The sequence below is a fragment of the Mus musculus genome, chromosome 8, assembly GCF_000001635.26.
Source record: "Mus musculus strain C57BL/6J chromosome 8, GRCm38.p6 C57BL/6J".
Taxonomy (NCBI): domain Eukaryota; kingdom Metazoa; phylum Chordata; class Mammalia; order Rodentia; family Muridae; genus Mus; species Mus musculus.
In genome coordinates, this window is record NC_000074.6 from 77,611,475 (window position 1) to 77,633,485 (window position 22,011).

The 22,011-nt window shown below is 43.2% G+C and overlaps 2 long non-coding RNA genes across 2 annotated transcripts; both read left to right on the forward strand.

Moving 5' to 3' along the window:
• The first annotated feature begins 606 nt into the window (after positions 1-606).
• Positions 607-10,193, forward strand: Gm39200. The gene is made up of 3 exons (XR_878939.2): positions 607-755; positions 8,324-8,402; positions 9,581-10,193. It is a non-coding gene; the product is annotated as a predicted gene, 39200 (long non-coding RNA).
• Positions 10,194-12,697: 2,504 nt separating this feature from the next.
• 1700092C02Rik (RIKEN cDNA 1700092C02 gene) lies at positions 12,698-17,483 on the forward strand. The gene is made up of 3 exons (NR_045467.1): positions 12,698-12,811; positions 16,132-16,248; positions 17,356-17,483. It is a non-coding gene; the product is annotated as an RIKEN cDNA 1700092C02 gene (long non-coding RNA).
• Positions 17,484-22,011: the final 4,528 nt, after the last annotated feature.

Sequence of the window (22,011 nt, forward strand, 5' to 3'; positions counted from 1 at the left end):
AAATCAAACACTAACTTCTCTACCCATTTTGTATGAGTTGATCTGCATAAAAGTACCGAGTAGCGATGGGTAGTTTTCTGTTTCACAGATGAGAAAAGTGTCAAGTGATTAATAGTACCTATTAAGTAATAGAGCTGTTTTCTCTGACTTTGGACTCTGCTTGATGTTTAAATATTTGCCATCACCTGCAACCAGGGGACTTCTGCCTATTAGCCATCTGGACAAAATGTCATGGACCAGAGTCTCAAAGTATACAGATGAAATCACATTCCTCAGTTACCAGAGCCTGGAGTCTGACTTCTGCAGTCTTTCTCCTGTGATCTCCATTTTGCACATTTCCTTAAAGGGGCTGTAGGACTTTAGTTTGGTCTACACTATAAGTTAAAATAGTTGGTTTTAAGGAAATTCCTAACCATTAATGAAATCTTGGTATACTGTTGAAGTTCAGAAAATTAGGGAAAACTCTTGCTTTACAGCTTATCACCACTACTTATTTCTTGGCAAATGGCAGTCTTTTTGGATAGGCTGTCTAACAGGACTTGTTTCTGTGTGTCCAGCCACACTCTTACTGCTTCTGATAGCCATCTTCTCCATTCCTTCTCATAGGAAGCCAATTTTTTACACAATTTCTGAAATCTATTTCTGCACTCTAGTGCTGAGCCCGGTATGGCTATGGTGGGGACAGAGTGACATGGTTCCTGCCCTTGGGACAAGTCCTCCAGTGTGAGCCTCCATGAGTGTGATGGCTGCTGTGGGTATGTATTTCACATTCCTCCTAGGGATGTCCTCCCAGTTAACCTAAGGACTCAGTGAGAATTAGAAACAGCTCGAATCCAGGAGCCAAGGCTGTGGCTATGTCTCAGCAAAATGGTAGACACTGGGACCTTCAGGACAGCCCTTAAGGCTGTGGGAAAGAACTCTAAATACATGAGTTCAAAATACATATAATTTCTCAACTATGCAAAATATAAGGATGCAATATGAATTATGAGGGGCTTCATGAATCTAAAGGAATAAAAGCAGCTCACTATGAGCCAGCTTATCAGAAAGATACAAAGGCAGGAAGATTCCTGAGATCAAGGTTAGGCCCAGGTGTGGTAGAAATGGTAATTTTCAGGGCAGGGTCCCACCCAAGTAACTTACTGTCTGTGCTTTACAGAAGCAGACCAATTTCTGAATTCTTTTGCAATGTTAAGGAAAAAAAATGTATGCTTGCTATCACTTAAGAATCAGAGGAGCCGGGTGTGGTGGAGCACACCTTTAATCCCAGCACTCGGGAGGCAGAGGCAGGCGGATTTCTGAGTTCGAGGCCAGCCTGGTCTACAGAGTGAGTTCCAGGATAGCCAGGGCTATACAGAGAAACCCTGTCTCGAAAAACCAAAAAAAAAAAAAAAAAAAAAAAAAGAATCAGAGGGCTGGGGTCTCTGGATGCAGATTTATAAGATAATCAAAAGGAAACCTGGTTGTAAATGACTGGATTGATTTGTAAAATAAAAGATTGGACCTGTGTTCTGCAGGAGATGAGCTATCCAGAGAAGTTTTATGATAAAAAGCAAGAACTGCTTGGAGAAAAGACACATACTCATGTACACACACACACACACACACACACACACACACACACACATACAAGCAAGCAGGACATGAACAGAGAGATCTCTTAGAATATTGAACAGAACACAGGTCATCAGCTTGTATCCAGGATTTGACTTCAAGTCCTTCTTTTCGCTGTCCCCAGACACATCTTCTCGCAGAACCCCTCTCCATGCTGTGGCTGGTCCTTGCCACTCTAGCATGATCCTTCATGCTTTGTCAGAACCATTAACTTAAATGTTGGTCCATTTCTCTTAGACTGTGAGTTCCTCAGAAAAGATAAAATTCTTGAACCATTTGATTTTTAGCTGGGTGATAGTGGCACACACCTTTAATTCCAGCACATGGGAGGCAGAGGCAGGTGGATCTCTATGCAGTCATGGCCAGACTGGTCTAAAGAGAGAGTTCCTGGACAGCCAAAGCTCTCTGTCCTGGCCCTCTAGGCCGTGTCGGGGTAGGCTCCCTCCATACCATTCTTGGGCATATATCCAAAGGATGACCCTATACCACATGGAAATTTGCTCAGCTATATTCATAGCAGCTTTATTCATAATGGCCAGAAACTGGAAACGACCTAGATGTCCTTCATCAGAAGAATAGATAAAGAAAATGTAGTACATTTACACCATGGAGTATCACTCAGCTATTAAAAACAATGGCCTCATGAAATCTGCAAGTGGATAGAACTAGAAAAGATCATCCTGAGTGAGGTAACCCAGTCACAGAAAGACAAACATGGTATGCACTCACTTATAAGTGGATGTAAGCCATAAAGTACAGGATAACTGTGCTACAACCCACAATCCCAAAGAAGCTAAGTAACGAGTAGGGCCCACGTCCGGAATGTGAATCTCACTGAGAAGGAGAAAGAGAATAGACTTCATGGGTGGACAAAGTGGGGAAGTGGGGTTGGGTGGGGTATGTGTGGGGTCTGGGTGTGGGCTGGGGATGGGACAGGAGGAAGCAGGTTTTGGGGAGGACAGAGGAAAGGAGGGAAAGAGTACTGGGTTTTTAAGGTCTGTGTTTAAACCACTGAGATAAATATTTAAATTGCTGTCACCTTTCCCCTCAAAGGTGTGTTACTAGAGTTACGGGATTCATGACTACCATGTTCTCTAGTTTCCTCACAAGAACAGTGATAAAGTATCCTCTGTCACCCCAGAGATTTCAGTAATGAAGGCGGATGGCTATGGAGGAGGGAACCCTCTGAAGGTGTAAACAACCCGAGCAGTAAGAAATTACCTCCTGTGAAAATCGTGGCTCCCCAGATGAGCTTTCCAGTCATCTGGTAGGGAAGGTCCTTCCCTTCCCTTCCTTTTGCTCTGCCCTCTCCCTTCCCTTCCCTTTCTCTTCCCCTTCCGTCCTCCCTCCCCTCCACCTTTTGTATCTCAGGCTGACCTCAAACTTGCTACATCACTAGGGTTGACTTTGAATTTCTGACCCTTCTCTGTCTCCTGAGTACCGGGATTACAGGCCTGAAGTACCAAGGGCTGGGGTTTAAAACTTGGTGCTTCATGTACTCTGGGCGACTACTCTACCAACTGAGTACTTCATACCCTCCCAGTTCTTATTGATTTCCACCAACATTTTTGTTTTGTTTTGTTTTCAGATCAATTTAAATGACACTTCTGGAGTATAAAGGTGCAGGCTAAAAGGAAAGAGAATGAAAGCCCCTCTCATATGTGTGTGTGTGTGTGTGTTGAGATAGGGTCTCATTCTGTATCTCAGCTGGCCCCAAGCTTTTCAATCCTCCTTCTTCAGCCTCCGGAGGGCTGGAATTGCAGATTTGAGCTATCACATCTGACTTGAGAAAAACCCTAGTAACTTCAAATAATAGAAATTGTATTACCTAGAAAAGTCAAGAGAATTTTTTTTTTGTGGCAAGGCAGATGATTCTGGATATTTTATAGTGAGAAATAAAAAAGTAATACTGAAATATTTTTACAGTTTTAAATAAAAATGAAATATTACTTGTGCATCGCATGCCAAACTGTGATGATCCCCAAAGAAATCTCAGGCCTGTACAAGGGGAGATGCTAATCCCACCAGGCCAGAATAAGATCACTATCACAATTTTGAGCCAAATTTGAAGCAAACTTTAAATACTGGCCAGGGAGATGGACTCTGGTCAGGTCCATTCCTGGTTTCCCAGAAAATAAGTCACATTTTACAGAAGCTTAAGCAGGCATCTCCATGTGGCTTCCCATCAGCTCTGTCAGGGCAAGCATCGCTCCTGGCATACCCACTTGCTGTTTCTCTACCCCTGAGAAAACCTGTGGCTTGTTATCTCCCACAAGCAACAGCCTTCAGATGACGGCTTCTGGCAAATGTGTGGGTGAGGAAGGGCCCAGGTCTATCTAAGGGATGGGCCACTGAGAGTTTGACCATGATCTCCTGTGACTATATAGTTAACACAAAGTGAGCTTAATTTTTCCCCCCTTATTTTCATTTTCACTTTTTTTGGGGTGGGGGGGAGGTCACAGTAAGGGGGGCTGGACGTGAGAGTATCAGGAAGGGATTGTGAAGGTCTATGACGTGAAGCTCCCAGGGAATCAGGAAAAACAAGCAAACCAACCCAACCAACCCAACAAAAAGACCCAATAGCCTTCACGATTCCAGAAGTATCGGTTCTTGTGCACAGGGTTTACAGGTTAGTGGCGTCTTTGATTATGGGTCTCTTAGGCCCAGTAATTAAAACTTAAAACATAACTTTGGCTCTCACAGAGGACGAGCTGGGAGGTTTTGTGCTAACGTGGACACACGTTCTCCTCTTACAAAAGGAAACATTTAATTGGGGCCGGCTTAGGTTTCAGAGGTTTAGTTCATTATTATTATGGTGGGGAGCAAGGCGGCATGCAGACAGGCGTGGCATTGGAGAGGGAGCTGAGAACTCTACATCTGCATGGCAGGCAGCAGGAAGAGAACTGCTTTGAGTTTCTGAGACCTCAAAACCCACCCCTAGTGACACACAAGGCCTTCTCCAACAAGGCCACACATCCCAGTAGCGTCACTCCCTGTGAGCCTATGGGGCCATTTTTCTTTAAACCACCGCAGGTGCTGTGTCCCAAAATATCCTGTTCTTTCCTCAAGAGATTGCACTTTGACGCGTCCTTTGCAGAAGGGATTGTGCTGTGTGGTTCAGACTACGGAATCTGAGGTGAATGGCAGGTGTTAACTTTCAGCCTAACATGTTTCATTGCTGGTGTAATGGGTTTGAATCTGAACCCTCAGCTTTGGTTGTTTGTTCCCTAGCTGGTAGTGCTATTTGTTGGGGACCTGTGGAGACCCCTGGTAAAGGCAGGCCATAGAGGAAGACCTTTGAAGGTTAGACCTGCTGCTGGTTCCTGCCCTGCCCTGTGGTGCTCCCCACCACACACTTCTGATGCCGTGAACTAAGTTGTTCTGTGCCTTTTGTGCCCTGATTGTTGGAAACCCTCAGAAACCATGAACCAAAATAAGTCTGTCTTCCCTGCAGTGAGTTCTGTCAGGCTTTCCAGTCACAGCAGGGTGAAAATGGCTGAAAGCTCTCAGCACCTCCCCCCTCACTCTGGCAAGCCATGCTGACTAAAGTGGTGCCTCTGCGCCCAGAGTGGTCAAGAACTGACTTTTCCTTCACATGGTATTGAGGAAAGAATTCATTTTATTTCTGCTGTGTGTGGGTGTGTTGTCTGCATGAATGTACATGCATGGCGTGTGTGCCTGCTGCTCATGGAGGACAGACAGGGACATCAGAGTCCCTGGAACTAGAGTTATGAGTGGTTGTGAGCTGCTGTGTGGTTACCAGGAGCTAAACCCAGGTTCTCTGGAAAAGCAGCCAGCACTCTGCTCTTTTCTGCCATTTCCTCAGCCCTACAGGAAAGAATTTAGAGACTTGGAAGAGAGGGGCACAGGTGTGGACTTTCCCCAAATGGTGCCAGGGAAAAGCATTAGTAAAGTCAATGCCCCTGTGTCCACACTGCTTCAGTGGCCATTTCCTGTCATTGCAGCTACTACTGAAGAGGGAAAACACAGAAACAAGTAGCAACATTTCCTGGCCCAAAGTATCCAGAGGGGCAGTGGATACAGATGTAAAAGTTAGCCTGATACAAAAGGACCCAACTTCAGGATGGAAAGTGAGCAAGGAATACCAATTGTTGGCTGAAGATTGAAGGGTGTGAGGTTTGGCCTTATGTGCAAGCTGGAGTGGTTTGAGTGATGAATGTCTCCCAAAAGCTTGAGTGTCGAAAGGCTTGGTCTCTAGGATGGTGGGAAGTGGACATAGGTTCTTAGGTCTGGGCCCCTTCCTCTGTCTTTTGCTTCTTGGCCATGAGATCAACTGTTTTCTGTGCACTGTGCATCCTGCTGTAGTTGACCAGTGCCCAAGGTTCTAAAATTTATGGGTCTACACAATCAGCCTTATAATATGTGAGCTAAAATATTAAACTTGAAAACCAGAGTGAATTGCATCTCTGTCTGTCTCTCTGTCTCTGTCTCTCTGTCTCTCTCTGTTTCTCTCTGTCTCTCTCTCTCTCCCCCCCCCTCTCTCACACACAAACACATCAGTTGGAGGATAGAGGACCAACTTGAGCCAATGTGGCAAAGTTGATTGCTTGCTCTCCCCTCCTCAAGACAGCAATAAACCAGAATCATCTTTAAAAAAGTGAGGCCATATAACCTTAAAGGAGATTTGAGAAATATTATCAAAGGTACAGTCACCTCAGGCTTGTCAAGGAAACATTATCAGGATAAAGAGAAATAGTCACACTTAGTGTTATTGTCAAATAATTGTTTTTGAATGAACACTAATTGCCACATAATCCTAAACATGATTTCTGACTAATGTATTCAGAATTCCAGCAAAAAAACACACATGCTAAATTAAATCAGGTGAAGAGTTCAGTGTCAGTACTGTTTACAAAGGATGTTAGCAAGGATCACAGAAGCCATTTGGGACAGGTCTGTAACGCATTGCTAGGATATGGTGTTGGGCTGTGTGTAAGGTCATCTGAACAGAGCTTTGACTGTTCATGGACACACCCCCAGGGGAGTGGAAACAGTTTGTCTTCCCCTCCTTTCCAACCATTCTTGCCCTCTACTGGTGAGATCCAGTAGAAGCCAAAGCCAGCTTCACTGGGCTTGGAGCATGGCCAAGAAGGGGAGGCTGGGCTCAGCTTGTTAAATAGAAGGAATCAACCCTGCCCAGGAAAGCCAAGAGTTATAAACAATCCTCAATCAAAAATATTCCAACTCCCCACTGCTTCCGTTGCTGGCCAACTTCTTTAAAATGATTATTCTGAAAATGAATGAACTAGAAATCAGGTGTTTGGGACAGACCTCTGTCCACCCTTATACCACACTGTATTATATGTTTTTATTGCACACATGGATAAACATTGATTTGCATTTTACTTGCTAGTGTCTTCTGAAGTTGGTTGAGGCACCGCAGTCCCCATTCCCAATTTACCCAGAGAGAATACCATCTGTTCTGATGTTTGAGTATGCCCTCATTTGTGCCTGGCACAGACTCGCCAATTATTTCAGCCATCTTCATGACTGGTTCTCATCAGCTTGGCTTTATTGAACTGAATGGCCATCGACACTGAGGCCTTCCATCGATAGGCTCAGCTTTGCATAGTTGGTCACCTTGCATAGAAATGTCTGCCTCAAAAATGAGTTAAAAGTCACTGGAAGGGAGCTGCTGACCCATTCAAATTCATTACATCAGAATTTCAGCTGTACTGTCACTGCACTTTAAAAAAGTGTGATACAGTATGACAGATGTCGTGAAGTCAGGGCTGTGTGCCTCTGGAAAGCACACATGAGTGACAATGTATAGATCTGAAGTTTACAGTAACCCTGAGCAGACCGCATTGGCTATGAGGCAAGGGTGCATCTGTGCCACACGTATTTCTATGGAAGAGGTGAATCAAGGCAGAGTGCGAGCAAATTTTGATCTTGATAATATGTCATAGACTTCTGTGCAAGAATGTGTAATGCCCAAAAAAGTTTGGTGGCCTAGTTTCTTTCCAATAATAGTTCATCTCTAGTTTCCTAATTGTGAGCTGTTATATTATTTCATATTGCATTATTTATATATTGTCTTTATTCAGGATTTGGGGAATTTCTATATATTGCATTGTTTACATATTGTCTTTATTCACGATTTAGAGAATTTCGACTTTAGGAAGAGGTTGTAATTTTTGTATTCAGATTGTCTTAAGGTTTGGAAACTTAATGGTTTTGTGCTTGTGTGTGTTGTGTGTGTGTGCATGTGTGGGTGTGTGTGGCCACCTGTGCACATAGGATTATGGTTCTCACTCTCTTATCCAGGATTTAAACCTCTCCTTTATTCTTCAAGTATTGAACATGATTCTCAGTGTCAAGTGAACAAATGATTAAAAGAATAGTTATTAGATAAAATCCTCTTCTTTACCTTCTGACTCCTTCATGACACTTTTGTGACTCAAAATTTTAGTGATTAGAGCAAGCTAGCATAATGGTTGTTTATATTTTACATCTATAATCTACCCAATGAATCAGCTTTTAACAGACTGGAGCTGTGTCAGGCAAACCCAATTCAATTCATTATGCTTGGCATGGTGATTTATATGAGCATGCTCAGTATGTGTGTCTTGTGGATAATTACCTTCTAAAAACAAAACTATTTTTAATCCTCTCTCTCTCTCCCTCCCTGTCGCCCCTTACCCCCTCCCTCCCTCCCTCCCTATCTCCCCCCCCCACTCTCTGTCAGGTACACGCATATCACAGCACACATGTGGAGGTCAGAAGACAATGTCTGCTGCCAATCACTGCCTTCCACTTTGTTTGAGGTAGTGTCTCTTGTTTTCTTTTTCTTTTCTAAAGAAAACATCAAATTTAATTTATAGAAAAACAACCTGGGAGTATCTGCAAGAACAATGGGAAAAACAACTTCTGCAGAGAGCAAGGTCATCACAGTGGCTGGAGGAAGGGAGCATGTCATTTAGGGAGAGCTTGCAAGGCACTTGCAAATGCACTTCTTTGAGGGTGTAGGGATCAGAGTGTGCGTGAGCATCGCTGCGAGCATCCTGCACCGAGATCATCTCTGTGAGCATCTTGCACATGTCAAGAGACAGAGACTCCACTTTCCTACACAGGACCCATCTCCTGTCTCAGCCAATTCTCCATGGAAGGGTGACTCCATCTTCATCTCCAACACCATCTCCCCTGTCAAAGCATGGGGATGCTCCATTTTGTGGCTTTATCTATCTCTTCATATGGCCTTCATCAGTCTCTGTCATTGTCACAGCTTCACCCGCATCTCCCGGGATCATATTTAAATGGTGATAATAGGCACGCAGCCTGCCCCAGAGCTCTCAGTCGGTTTCTCACCTTCACATAAATTCGCTCATCCAAGCTGAGCCTGGTGAGATCCGGGGACTCCTCTATGGTTATTGGTAGTATGTTGCTCATTTCCACCATCCACCATGTTTCAATCTCTTTTTATATGATATATGCAACAGGCTTGATGCTCTGGGACCTTCTGGGGCATCTCCTATTTCTGTCTCATGTCTTGGTGTAGTACTGGTATCAAAAGTGCATACTACTGTGTCTGGGTTCCTGGGGTTGAAACTCAGGTCTTCAGTTTGAGCATCACATAGTTTACCCACTAGGCCATCTCCTCAGCCCCAAAATGTCTTTGAAATTATGAAATATAGTGTTCTTGGGAAGCTCACTAACTGGCAAACAGAACCAATAGAGTATATTGGAAACCTCAGGTGACAGGCCAAGATTAGTAATTGATAGGTCTAGGGCTTTAGGGGAGATATGTCTTTGACTCTATTTTCTTCTCTGTAAAATGGGAGCAGGTAAAGCAGCAATCTTGAAAGGCTGAGATAAGCGTTCAGTGCCGGCTTTAGGACAGTTGTTATATTCTAAGTACTGATAACTCAATGATCTTGCTCACATAGTGGGGTCTTTGCTCTCCACCCTACTGTCTTCTAAAACTGCTCCCCTCTTTCTCATCCAGATGGAACCACAGGAGTAAACGTGGGCAACCCAAAAGCCTGCTCACCGAGTCCTCTTCTCAGGATTTCCTGGACCAGGCACCAAGAGACAGAGCTAGGAGTCTCTCTCTATGCACTGTAGCTGAAGGAGCCACTGAGGTAGAGACTGGGAGTCGCCAGCAGTGTCCTCTGCAGTGAGACAGGGAGTTTCTAGGGAGATGAGTAAGGGAGCAGAAAGCAGGGGAGACGAGGCACCCATGAGACCTGGGTCGTCTTTGAGTTCTCATTTCTTGTCCTCAATTCCATGACAACCCCAGGATGCTTACAAGGAATTCCTTTGTTATAAGCTGAGTACTGCATTCTGTTCTGGATGCTTGGGCTGTGAATTATGTTCTATGCATGGTTCTGGGTTATAGTAAGAATGAGATTTATAAAGACAGAGGGAGACTAAGACAGCCATTCTCAGGTCACCATGGTCAGAAGGATGGGTGAGCCTCTATTTGTTCCGGACTTCGAGGCCAGCCTGGTCTACAGAGGGAGTTCCAGGGTAGCTAGGGCTTACACAGAGAAATCCTGTCTAGAAAACAAACAAGTAAACAGAAGAGAGAAAGAAAAAAAGAAAGAAAGAAAGAAAGAAAGAAAGAAAAAAAAATAGAGAGAAAGAGAAGAGGAAGAGAGGAAGAGGAGGAGGAAAACAGAACAAAATGGGGAAAATGAGTGGAGGACCTGCACTCTTTTGTGTGTGTTTCCTGACTGCAATGTGACCAGATAAATAAGCTACCTAGTCCCCTCTACAAGCTCACAGCTCCTCAGCGGTGAGATCAAAGGGAATGAGAGTTGAAAAGCCGTCCCAACCGTGAAAAGGACCATGACCATAGAGAGGAATCAAAGCAAAGCAAACATCAAACCAACCAACCCAGGTGAGTGAGACAGGACAGTTAGCAAAGCACACGGAGTAGGCAGAGATCTGGAGGAGAGATTTGAAAACACAAGGCCAGGCACGTCTTTAATCCCAGCACTCGGGAGGCAGAGGTAGGCAGATTTCTGAGTTCCAGGCCAGCCTGGTCTACAGAGTGAGTTCCAGGACAGCCAGGGCTACACAGAGAAACTCTTGTCTCGAAAAACATACAAACAAAACAGAAAAACCAACTCAAACCCCACACAGTGGAAAAATCCAGAAAGGTTATTCAAAGTCTAGAAAAGAGCCAAACAGTGTCAAAACTGAAAGGGCCAGTCACTCAAAGAATCAAGCATCATCAATCACCAGGCAGGGCTAAGTAGAAGGACCACTTTTAGAGGCAGTTAAGGAGAGGGTGGAGACAATAACACATACATAAAGAAAAAAATAAAATTTAAAAATCAAAATTTCTAACAACTCTGGGATACATTCAAGTAGGAGCTGAGGTGAAGTGTAAGGGAGAGACTTTTTTTCTAAAACATGTATTTGTTTAATGTGCAGTGGTGTTTTATGTCATGCAATTATGCCAGTGTGAGAGTGCTGGAGTCCCTGGAGTTACAGAGAATTGTGAGCTGCTATATGGGTGCTGGGAATTGAACCCTGGACCTCTGGAGGAACAAATGGTGTTCTTGACCACTGAGCCATCTCTCCAGCCCAAGGCACAGACAGACAATTTATTCAATGAAACTCCCCGTCTGTCCCAGTAGGGTCTGGTGCTGGGGTTTGAGGTCGCTGGCCTGTGCTCTGGGGCAGCTTTTCACTCAGGACCACCTTGGGGTGTAACAGAGGGCTTCAGGCCTGTATGACCATGCGTTTGTCCAGTCATCCGGCCCCTGGCCCTGGGGAACAGGGCCTCCCTGGCCACATCCCCAGAGGCCCAGAATGGGGGTTGCTGGGTACCCCATGCCCTGAGGGTTCCAGCACTGCTGCCAAGTGGCCTTGTCCCAGCTCCCTCCCCCAGGCTGGTGTGAGTGTGCAAGTATGTGTGCAGAGCTTGTGATTCATACTGAAAATATAAATAAAGGAAGGTAGCAGAAGCTTCCTGGGGTGGGACTGTGAGTTCTGGGACTCAGGGTTGTGTGACCATGCTCTCCATGGCCTAGAGAGCTACATTCTCTTAGGACCACACTTGTGAGAGTGTGTGTGGGCCACGAACACAGACACATTTTCAATACAGTTCTCAAAACAGGAACACATTAAAAAGATCATATGTCATGACCAAGTTGGTTTAATCCCAGCATATAAGAGTAGGTCACTATATGCAAGTCAGCTAACGTAACAGGACATATAAAACCTGAGGATTGAAACCACACAACAATTTCAATATACACAAGAAAAGCATTTGAAAAAGTCCAGTATCTTTGGGCATGGTGGTACACACCTCTTATTCCAGTACTGATACAGGCAGATCTCTGCGAGTTTGAGGCTGGCCTGGTCTACTTAGTGAATTCCAGGACAGTTAGAGCTACACAGCAAGACCCTATCTTTAGAAAAAAATTTTTTTTTTCAATATCCTTTCCTGATAAAAGTTCTAAAGAAATTAGTAATAGACTATATCTCAATGTAATAAAGGCTGTATGTAGTAAGCCAATATTAAACACACACACACACACACACACACACACACACACACACACACACACACACACAGTTCAAATTTATCTTTGGCTACTGAGCAAGTTTGGGGTCAGCCTGGAATATATGAGACACCACCCCCACCACCGTAACAAAGCGAACAGAACCTGACCAGAATGTATGGCTTGAATGTAAAGTGCTTTTGGACAGGATCATGCTTTGGGGCATTTCTACATTTCTGGCTGTTGGCAATGTTTTTGGAGGGTTGGAACCTGGAGGTGGTAGAGACTAGCGGGAGGAAGTGGGTTGCCGTAGCCTGGTTCAACTTCCGGTTCTGTCTCTTGTGTTTTAATCTTCCCAGAAGTGAGCAACCCTTCACAGGCTCGAAGCTTTGAGCCGTACTTTCTCTGCTGTGTCCCTGTCAGCCATGGGTCAAATAAAAGCCTTCCTTCTTTACAGTGCAATTCAAAAGCCCAATTAGTTACACTTCTTGTCTCCTATTTGACTGGAGTTTGCATAGCTGCCTGTGATTGGCTGAGACTCCACTACATGTCACAATGGGAGGTCACAATCTGGTTTACAAGTAAGGTGGCAACCAAATGTACATGGGGAAGCTTTTAGATTAAGTCTAATATAGTTGTAATGTAGGCAAAATACTTCAATTTAGAGAACTAGTCAGGAAAATTCCAGAATCTGGTCTGCAGTAGTTGCCAGTCCCCAGGTATTTGCTGAGTATATATTGAACTATCACTGTAGGTGAGAAACCAAATGCCTGACTCCATTTGGAAGGCAGGAGCCATTATGTTGTATTATTAAAAATAAGTTTCCATTTACTGTAAGAACTGAGTTTCTGTTTTTAAGGATCTGTTTCTTGGAGTCTGATCTGTCCCAACCAATGACATTGACTTGTTTTTGAGAATACCCAACCCCTTCCTCACCACCCGCCTTCTCTCATCATGTGGTGGCTGTTGTGTTTACGAGATTATTTTCTGTACTTTTTAAATGCTCTTTCTACCGTAAACCGGCTTTGCAGTGATTTGACTTCTTAAAAGGGCCCTAAGAAATGGGGCTCAGGGATGCTCTATCTCTAACTTACTTAGGAAGCAGTTGCCGGCCAGCTCTTGGATGCTCCCCAATAAAAAAAAAATCAAGTTTGCTTCAAATTTGGCTCAGAGGTTATGGTAGTGGTCTTATTCTGGCCTCGTGGGATTGAATAGGTAAGTAGTATTTGTTGAGTAGTGGCCCAAGATGCAAACGAGGCTTGCTTTATCTTCACTATAGGCCATAACACTTGTAATTATTATTATTTTTTGAACTTTGCCTCTTGCACATCAGACCAAATGACTCCCCTGTTAATAAAGAGAAGTACTGTATTGTCATAAGCATTTTTTGGACAAAATTTAAGAAATTTTGACATATTGGTTTCTGAAAAGGTTTAACAATGACTGACTCATTTAAGAGTAGTCTTGATAGAAATAAAGCAGTGTATAAATAAAACCAAATCTTTATTTTTCATTAATTTTAAACCGAAACATGTTATTTATTAATTTTTAAATTTACTTGTTGTGTGTGTGGGTGCCCTTGTTGTGCAGTTTTCATGTGGAGAGCAGAGAAAACCTTGAAGGGTTAGATCTCTCTCTCCACCACGTGGGTCCCAGGAGCTGAATTCATCATGTCTTCAGGCTTTGTCGCAAGTGCCTTTGCCCACTGAGCTATTTTGCCAGTCCATCTACAAAAAAGGTATAAATGTAGGTGACATACCACAGTGACATCAATCCCATCAATGAGAAATCACAGACATCTTTATTGTATTACGTGTGAGTGCCATTTGTGCTTACCGTTCGTATGAGGCTAGCCCTGGTGCCTCAACCTTAATCTAGTACTTCAGAGGCACAGGCAGAAGGAGGTGGATTTTTGTGAGTTTAAGGCTAGCCTGGGCTACACAGTGATACCCTGTCTGAAACCAAACCAAACCAAACCAAATCAACCAAATAAACAAAGCTTTGGAAATGTTTATTTAAAAACAGCTGGCTGTCGTTTTAAATGTATCTTAAAAGATTGAAAAGTCTTCAAAGATTTCCAAATAGGTCTGCAGCTCAAAACTGGCTAAGATTCCCTACTAGAGTATTTGAATAAAACAGCCAAGCGAGGCCTAGAGGACCTCAGCCTGTTTAGTCTTTGTTCTTTTCTAGAAAATATTGGACTTTGAAAGCTAAGAAGGGTACAGTAGTTTGCAGGAGTGAGAGGTGTCTCAGCTTACTTATGATCAGACACAAAGGGAAAGACTTGGCATCTACTCTCCAGATTTACCCTAATTCATTCTCTCTCTCTCTCTCTCTCTCTCTCTCTCTCTCTCTCTCCCCCTCTCCTTCCTCTCCTTCCTCTCCCTCCTCTCCCTCCTCTCTCTCCTCTCCTCTCCCTCCTCTCCCCCCCTCTCAATCTCTCCCTCTCCTTTTTCTCCCTCCTCTCCCTCTCCCTCCTCTCCCTCCTCTCCCTCCTCTCCCTCCTCTCCCTCTCTCTCCTCTCCCTCCTCTTCCTCCTCTCTCTTTCTCTCTCAATCTCTCCCTCTCCTTCTTCTCCCTCCTCTCCCTCTCCCTCCTCTCCCTCCTCTCCCTCTCCCTCTTCTCCCTCCCCCCCCCTCTCTCTCTCTCACACACACACACACACACACACACACACACACACACACACACACACTCATCTATTCTGAGACAGGGTTTCTCTGTGTAGTCTTGGTTGTCCTAAACTCACTCCTTAGATCAAGCTGGCCTTGAACTCAGAGATCTGCTTGCTTCTGCCTCCCAGTTGCTGGTATTAAAGGTGTGCACCACCAACTCCCCACTCCACGTTTAATTTAAATATTCTTACCATAGACACATTTGCTCTTTGAGTCAACAAATTCTTACCGAGGGCTTGTCACGCACCAGAATTTGAGAGCTCCTGGGCAGGAAGCTTTGTGCCTTGCAGTTGCTAAGGGAATTTGAACAGTGTTTTTATCTCAGAGACTGAGTTTTCTAATCTGCTAAGTAGAGATGCTAATCCTTTTATCTACGATGTAGTTGGGATGGCTAGAGAAGGGAGTAGCTGCAAACCATGGTGTGCCCAGGTACCAGTCTGGCTCCTTAGCACAGAGGACAATGTGATGAACATAAGAGCTCACATGCTGAGGGACCGGAGGCAACTTGGGTTGCAAAGCTAGGAGAGAAAGAAGACAGTTGCCCAAAATCTGTCTTATTCCTCAGTTGAGGAGCAAGTGTTTTATGTTTTTAATTGTGTGTACATGTGTTGGTAAATGCGTACAGTATGTAAGGGTACCTGTGGATACCAGAGGTATAGATTCCCTTGCAGCTGGGGTTATTGGTGACTTCAGCCCCCAAGAGCAAGGGGCTTTTTAAGTCAAAGTACAAGGAAGTGGGAACAAAGGAGTGTAAATGAAATCAAGAAGTTATTTTTGAATTTCAGGCAGCAAGCATACCAGGATTGGCTGCTGACATGAGCTGAACCTCCCAGGAAATAGTTTCCATTATCAATAACACCCTCAAACTGGCTAATGACTTTCCTCCACCTTCATGCAAGAATGCAAGATGCTTAAAAGCTGTTTGTGTTTCTGCATTCCGTGAAACTACCTGGGAGCTACAGTGTTAGCAAGCTTCTACGCTCTAGCAATGTTTCTGTGAACACAGAAAAGGTTATAATTACTATGAACTGCCAATTTACCCTTCAGGTCCCCTGTGTCAATGGTGCTGTTAGTTATGAAAGAAAAACATGTAGATTTTGTCTTTCTTGAGGGGAAAAATCTATACTTCCAAAGTTTGAGAGCCCAGCATTATCTTGTGCTGGACCCAATAATTCAGAAAGAGTATAGAGAGGTGACTAGACTTTTGATAGATCTGTGGCAAATTAGTGGGTAGCAAATACCCGATGAAGAAAATTCCTAGGAAGTTTCAGCACCTTTCCCCACTGTTAGCTCAGAAACACTAAGTAAGGAGCCTAGTGCTTGCCTCTTACTCCTGGTACTAAATCCTCTTCTCTTCTTACCAGGGCCGCCACAATTGCAGGACAGAAGAATATTGATTTCACAGGAAGTAGGAGATGGCTACTCCTGCAGGAAGGAAGGGGCCCCGACCCTGCTGGCTATGAAAACAGGAAACCATCCAGGCTGGTCTTGAATTTACTATTTAGCACAAATTGGTCTTGATTTCATCATCTTCCTGCCTCTTGAATGCTAGGGACAGGAGATACTCAGAACAGATTTTTCTCCATTTGAAAGAGAACGTAGACATTAGGCTTAAGGGGGTTCATTATCAAGCATTGAGCCCTGTGGTGGGGTTGTAGCTTTGTGGGTGGAGTGCTTGCCTGGCAGTCAGGAAGCTTGGGTTCTATCCCCAGCCCTAAACAATCAGGCATGACAGTCTGTGACCACAATACCAGCACTTGGACATATGAGGCAGGGGGATCAGAAGAACAAGGTCACTCTTGGCTACTTGAGACATTTCAAAAAAAGATTTTATATGTATATATTATATATGTATATATTATATATGTACATATACACATCTATTCACAAAAGTGTGTTCATAGCTATGCATTTAATATTTTATATTTTATTGCACATTTACATGTATATCATATAAAATTAATACATTATGTTCTATTTATTTAAATATTTATAATGTATGTATTAGATGTTATATGCTTATATATAATTGTATATGCTATATTTATATCCAACATATTTACATTATTGTTTAATACACACACATATAACATATATAAATAATATAAATCTAACAGGCCTCAAGACTTTAGCACAACTGACTCCATGATGGAAGTACCATTCAGACTTTGGAACCCAGCATGGAACCAGCACCGCCTCCTAAAACTAAAGGCCTAATCCATCGAAGTCCATAATCCCAGGAAATCCCTGACTGCACTAACCTTGTGTTTTGGCTTCTTCACTTCTGGCTAACTGCTCATGTTAACTGAATGTGGCTTCTGTGCTGAAAGCTCAACCTGAGAAAGGCTCAGTGGTACACTAAGATCCCCGGCATAGTCACCACAAAGCTGATAAAGACTTTCTATTGGCTTAAACCCTTGGCTGAGCAGTCTTCTCTGTTGGATACCCCAACAGGAGCAGATAATTAGATTTTTCTCATGTTCAAATACTTAAACTGCAGCAAGAGGACATTCTGATGTGTTTCAAATTTCAGTGGCAAATAAATAGATGTGAAGGAACTTAACTTTTAAAACCATTCATTTCTGTAGGGGACAATGAATGTCTATGAACCTTCTCTCAAGATGCAGAGGCACAAAGATTCTGAATTCTAAGATTCGAAGTCTTTAAGTTTAGATACAGAGACCCTATGCCAATAAACAACAAGCAAGCAAGCAAATAAAACCAAGGGTTAGGTGTGCTTTTCTGTGATACACTGTTGCTTCCTATGCCCACACTTTTGAATTTTGTCTCCATCACTGAAAAAAAAAACAAAAAACAAAACAAAACAAAACAAAAACCCGAAACCAACCCCCCAGCATCCCCAGTGTTGGCGTTGATAACTGTAAGCCAGCCCTGTGTGTGTGTGTGTGTGTGTGTGTGTATGTGTGTGTGTATGTGTGTGTGTGTGTGTGTATGTGTGTGTGTGTGTATGTGTGTGTGTGTGTGTGTGTGTGTATGTGTGTGTGTGTGTATGTGTGTGTGTGTATGTGTGTGTGTATGTGTGTGTGTGTATGTGTGTGTGTGTATGTGTGTGTGTGTGTGTATGTGTGTGTGTGTATGTGTGTGTGTATGTGTGTGTGTGTGTGTATGTGTGTGTGTGTATGTGTGTGTGTATGTGTGTGTGTGTATGTGTGTGTGTGTATGTGTGTGTGTGTGTGTGTGTATGTGTGTGTGTATGTGTGTGTATGTGTGTGTGTGTGTGTGTGGGTCACAGGCAGAGAGTCCTGAGATCCAAACAACACAAGGGCAAGACCTTGTCTCAAAAAACAACAGTAGCAAGAAAGTACTTGCTTTGCAGAAAAAGAAGAATCAAATTATCTCGAATTTGAAGACTACAACAAAGTCTTACGATAAAGGCATATTTTTTCTTTTGACCATTTTCTTGTATACAAAGAGAAAAGATTCATCCCATAGCTGACAATTACTTAATGTAACTTCTTTGTATCCTTGCTTAAGAAGTTTTTAAAAAAGGCCTGGCAGTGGTGACTCGTGCCTTTAGTCCCAGCACTCAGGAGGCAGAGGCAGGCAGATCTCTAAGTTTGAGGCCAATCTGGTCTACAGAGTGAGTTTCAGGACACCCAGGGCTACACAGAGAAACCCTGTCTCAAGAAACCCAAAAGAAAGAAAGAAAAAAAGGAAATATAACCACTAAAGTCAGAAAAAGGGGAGTGTTTGCCAGGCGTATGACTGTGTTCTTAATCTCAACACCCAGGAGGCAGAGGCAGGGTGATCTTTTGTGAGTCCTTGTCTACATAGCCAGTTCCAAGACAGCCTGTACTACACAGTGCTACACACACCCTGTTCCCGGTCTAGAAAAGAAAATAGAGGAGTATTAAGAAAGAATATGAAGGCTCAGGATTCTGTTGTTGTAACGACGCACCAGCAACACCACAGAAGTATTATTAAAAGGAATATTGCTGTTAAACACCTTAAAATTCCATGTGTGATGATTATGCTTGCAGGCAGGCACTATGGATTCTTCGCTGTTGTTTTCTACCTTTTATTTCCATCCGCCCCGCTGAACCACGGCAGGAAACAGAAATGACCGCCAGGTTGCGCTGTAGTTCCACAGCAGTGGAATCAGGCTGGGCTCCGAGGCGTTCGTGAAGATCTGTGTGGCTGTGGTTTTTCTGCTTTTGAAGCCTGGTGGGAGGAAATATTTCACAGGAAAACAGAAAACACTTTGCTGAAAACAGTCCCAAATTTACTGTGATTTAGAGATCGGTTATTCGTGGGGGAAAAATTCAAGGGGGGGGGGGGTCCTCTGTAGCATTTCTTAGAGAAAAGGGCCTTAAACTCAGCTTTGCTGGGTGAAAGGTTATTCCTTCTGGACAAAGAAGAGACCAGACAATCCCGTTGAAAGTTAGTTTCCTATATTATCTAGTTGTTGATGGATAATACTATTTTTAAAAGTTCCAAGATAGGGTATATTTATTTTTTTTTAAAAAAACATAAACACTTCAACTTTTTTTTCCTCAAGCGTTTTCCTTCCTTCTCTTTCTTCCAAAATGTCAATATTTATGAACCAGGGGTTGTGGGAAATGTTACCTAGAACTGGAAAAGTCAGAGATTGTCTGTCCCTGGGGACTTGAGTCTGAGTGCCAGAGGGCAGTGTGTGGCTGGAGGGACATAGTCCTTCCTTCTTGGCACCCTGTGGTGAACTCTTTGAAATGGAAGAAAATGATGTTTTCTGCTTCATATGCAGACGCCTCAAGACCAGCAGTGGCTGCAAGTTTCTGTATATCATTGTGCTATAAAAACAAGCATAGTTACAGTGAAAACTGTCCCGGCAGAGCCAGTGCCTAAGGTCCACAAACCAGCATTTCTGATTACATTAGGATCTGCATAGTGTTTGTTTAGGCCACGACAAGACTCAACAAAGGCAAGCACAAATCATGGAATATTAGTAAATTGTAGTGCTTATATTTACTGTGAGGATTTTTTTCTCCCTTTAAGATGATGAGGAAATAAAGAACATTATTTTTAATCTGAATAGTTGGTTCCTTTCGCACTGCCAGTTGCTAGGTTGTGAGATAGAAATGAAGCCACAAGTAGGCAAATGTTACTCGGCAGAATAAGAAGAATCAGGATGTAGAGCTGTTACCTGAGAGTCACTAACAAAAGAAAGAAAGAAAGAAAGAAAGAAAGAAAGAAAGAAAGGAAGGAAGGAAGAGAGAGAGAAAGAAAGAAAGAAAGAAAGAACGAAAGAAAGAAAGGAAGAAAGAGAGGAAGAAAGGAAGGAAGGAAGACTTAGAAACAAAGGTCACACAGTAAAACCGCCTCTAAGATCAAGTGAAGACTCTTGCCATGGTCCCAGCCCCACCCTTGTCTTACATAAAGGTGGCCCCCCTTACTCTTTCTTTACATTTATGTCTGTAACCCTTTGCCTCTTAAATATTTAAGTCTCCGGGTATCTGTTCTCTAATCACTAATCATGATTTTTTTCCCTTTGTTCTATGTGCTTTAGCAGTTTTTATTTAGCTTGCTTTATTTTTAAATGTCCCACCAAAACACTTAACTGGTATCCAAAAAGCTTGCTGTATAAATAGTGAGATAAAAATTCATAGAACATTTTATTTTCCTAGGTCAGGAAGTGATTGCCTTGTTTCATTTTTGGAAAAGAATGACAAGAGAATCACTGAGATTAACAGAGAAGCAGAAGTCCCTGCTTCTTGGAGAAGCGAAGAGCTCTCCAGAAGACACTCCACTTCCTAAACACATGTCCCTCCAGTGTGACCAGCTTATTGTGGACAGTTTCCTCTCACTTGTCACAGGCTGCCACTGTTTGCTGTTCTAGTCCCCAGCTTCATTTTCCTCATCTGTAAAGGATGGAAACATTTAGCCCAGAGCTGTGGAGACCATGGAATTTGTAACAGACTCGGTCCTTAGCGTGCCCTAATGTCCTGTGTATGTTTGCTCTTCTGACTTTTCCTCATTGGTAGAAAAACAAGAAACAAACGCAATTTTATCTCTCTATATACCTTTTTAAGTATCAACATGAAACTTGGGTCGTAACTTGTACAGTAGTAGCTAATGTTTCCAGCGTGTGCCTTCTTTTGTATACGGGTGGTGGTGGAGCTTGGGTTCACTGTTCCATAACTAGTCAGCCACTCTGAGAATGAGGATGGATCCATCCCTCACACCCAACAGCTTTGCATCCAGGGACAAAAGCTGCAAGCCTTTGATTATGGTCAGAAGGATGGAGTTTGACTCATACCTCTGTCCTGTGGGAAGAATGACATTCTGAACTGCCAGCCACTTTGTAAGATTTCTATCAGCTGGAGGCTTTCCCATAAAGAACAGTGACATACCATTGCCCTCTCCCTTGGGGAGTTAATTCACGTGGTCTGTGTTTAATTTAAAAAAAAATTTAAGATGTATATTTTATATGTGTGATGTGAGTGTTTTGCTCAAATGCATGTATGGGCAACCACATGCATGCCCAGTGCCTGGGGAGGTCAGAAGAGATGTCAGACCTGGAGCTGATGTACAGGCTATGAGCTGCATGTGGGTTCTGAGAATCAAACCCAGATCCTTGGTAAGAGTAACTGCTCTCAAGCTCTGACCTCTGCTTCAGAGTCCTTTGAAAACAGCACTGTGATCTCTGACACTGCACACTCTCACTCCTGAGTGTGCTGTACATCACCCTACAATCAAGTCTGTCTTCTACACTCTGCCCCATGCGTCAAAGTGATCCCAAGGACCTGGAGCTGGAAGGAAGCCGAGGGCATCCCAGCAACATTTCATGGGTTGCACCTCCAGCCTCAAGACGGTTCTCGTCTCACCCAGTCACACACATGCTAAACAGAATTAGTACTGAGAACAAGCCTCGGAACTCACACTTGGGGATTCTATTGTATGTTAATATATTTTGTCCATGTGCATATGTATATTTGTGTTTAATTTGTGATTAATTTATCATTGTTTTAGGATTTATATAAACCCTATGTTTATATGTATTAGCTGTGCATAGACTATGACTTGGTTTTGATATATTATATGTTTTAAGGATGCATTTGAAGGTTTTCTATTTCTGTTCAGTCCAAAAATGGAGTTACTACATAAAATTGGATTCTACATTAAGCTGAAAAAGAGCCAACTCCCTTTAGCCAACTACCAATGATATAGTGTGTGAAACTCAAGCAAGGTTAAAAATAGCCCGTTTTTCTTAGGAAATAAAAACCCATATATTCAAATTAATGGCA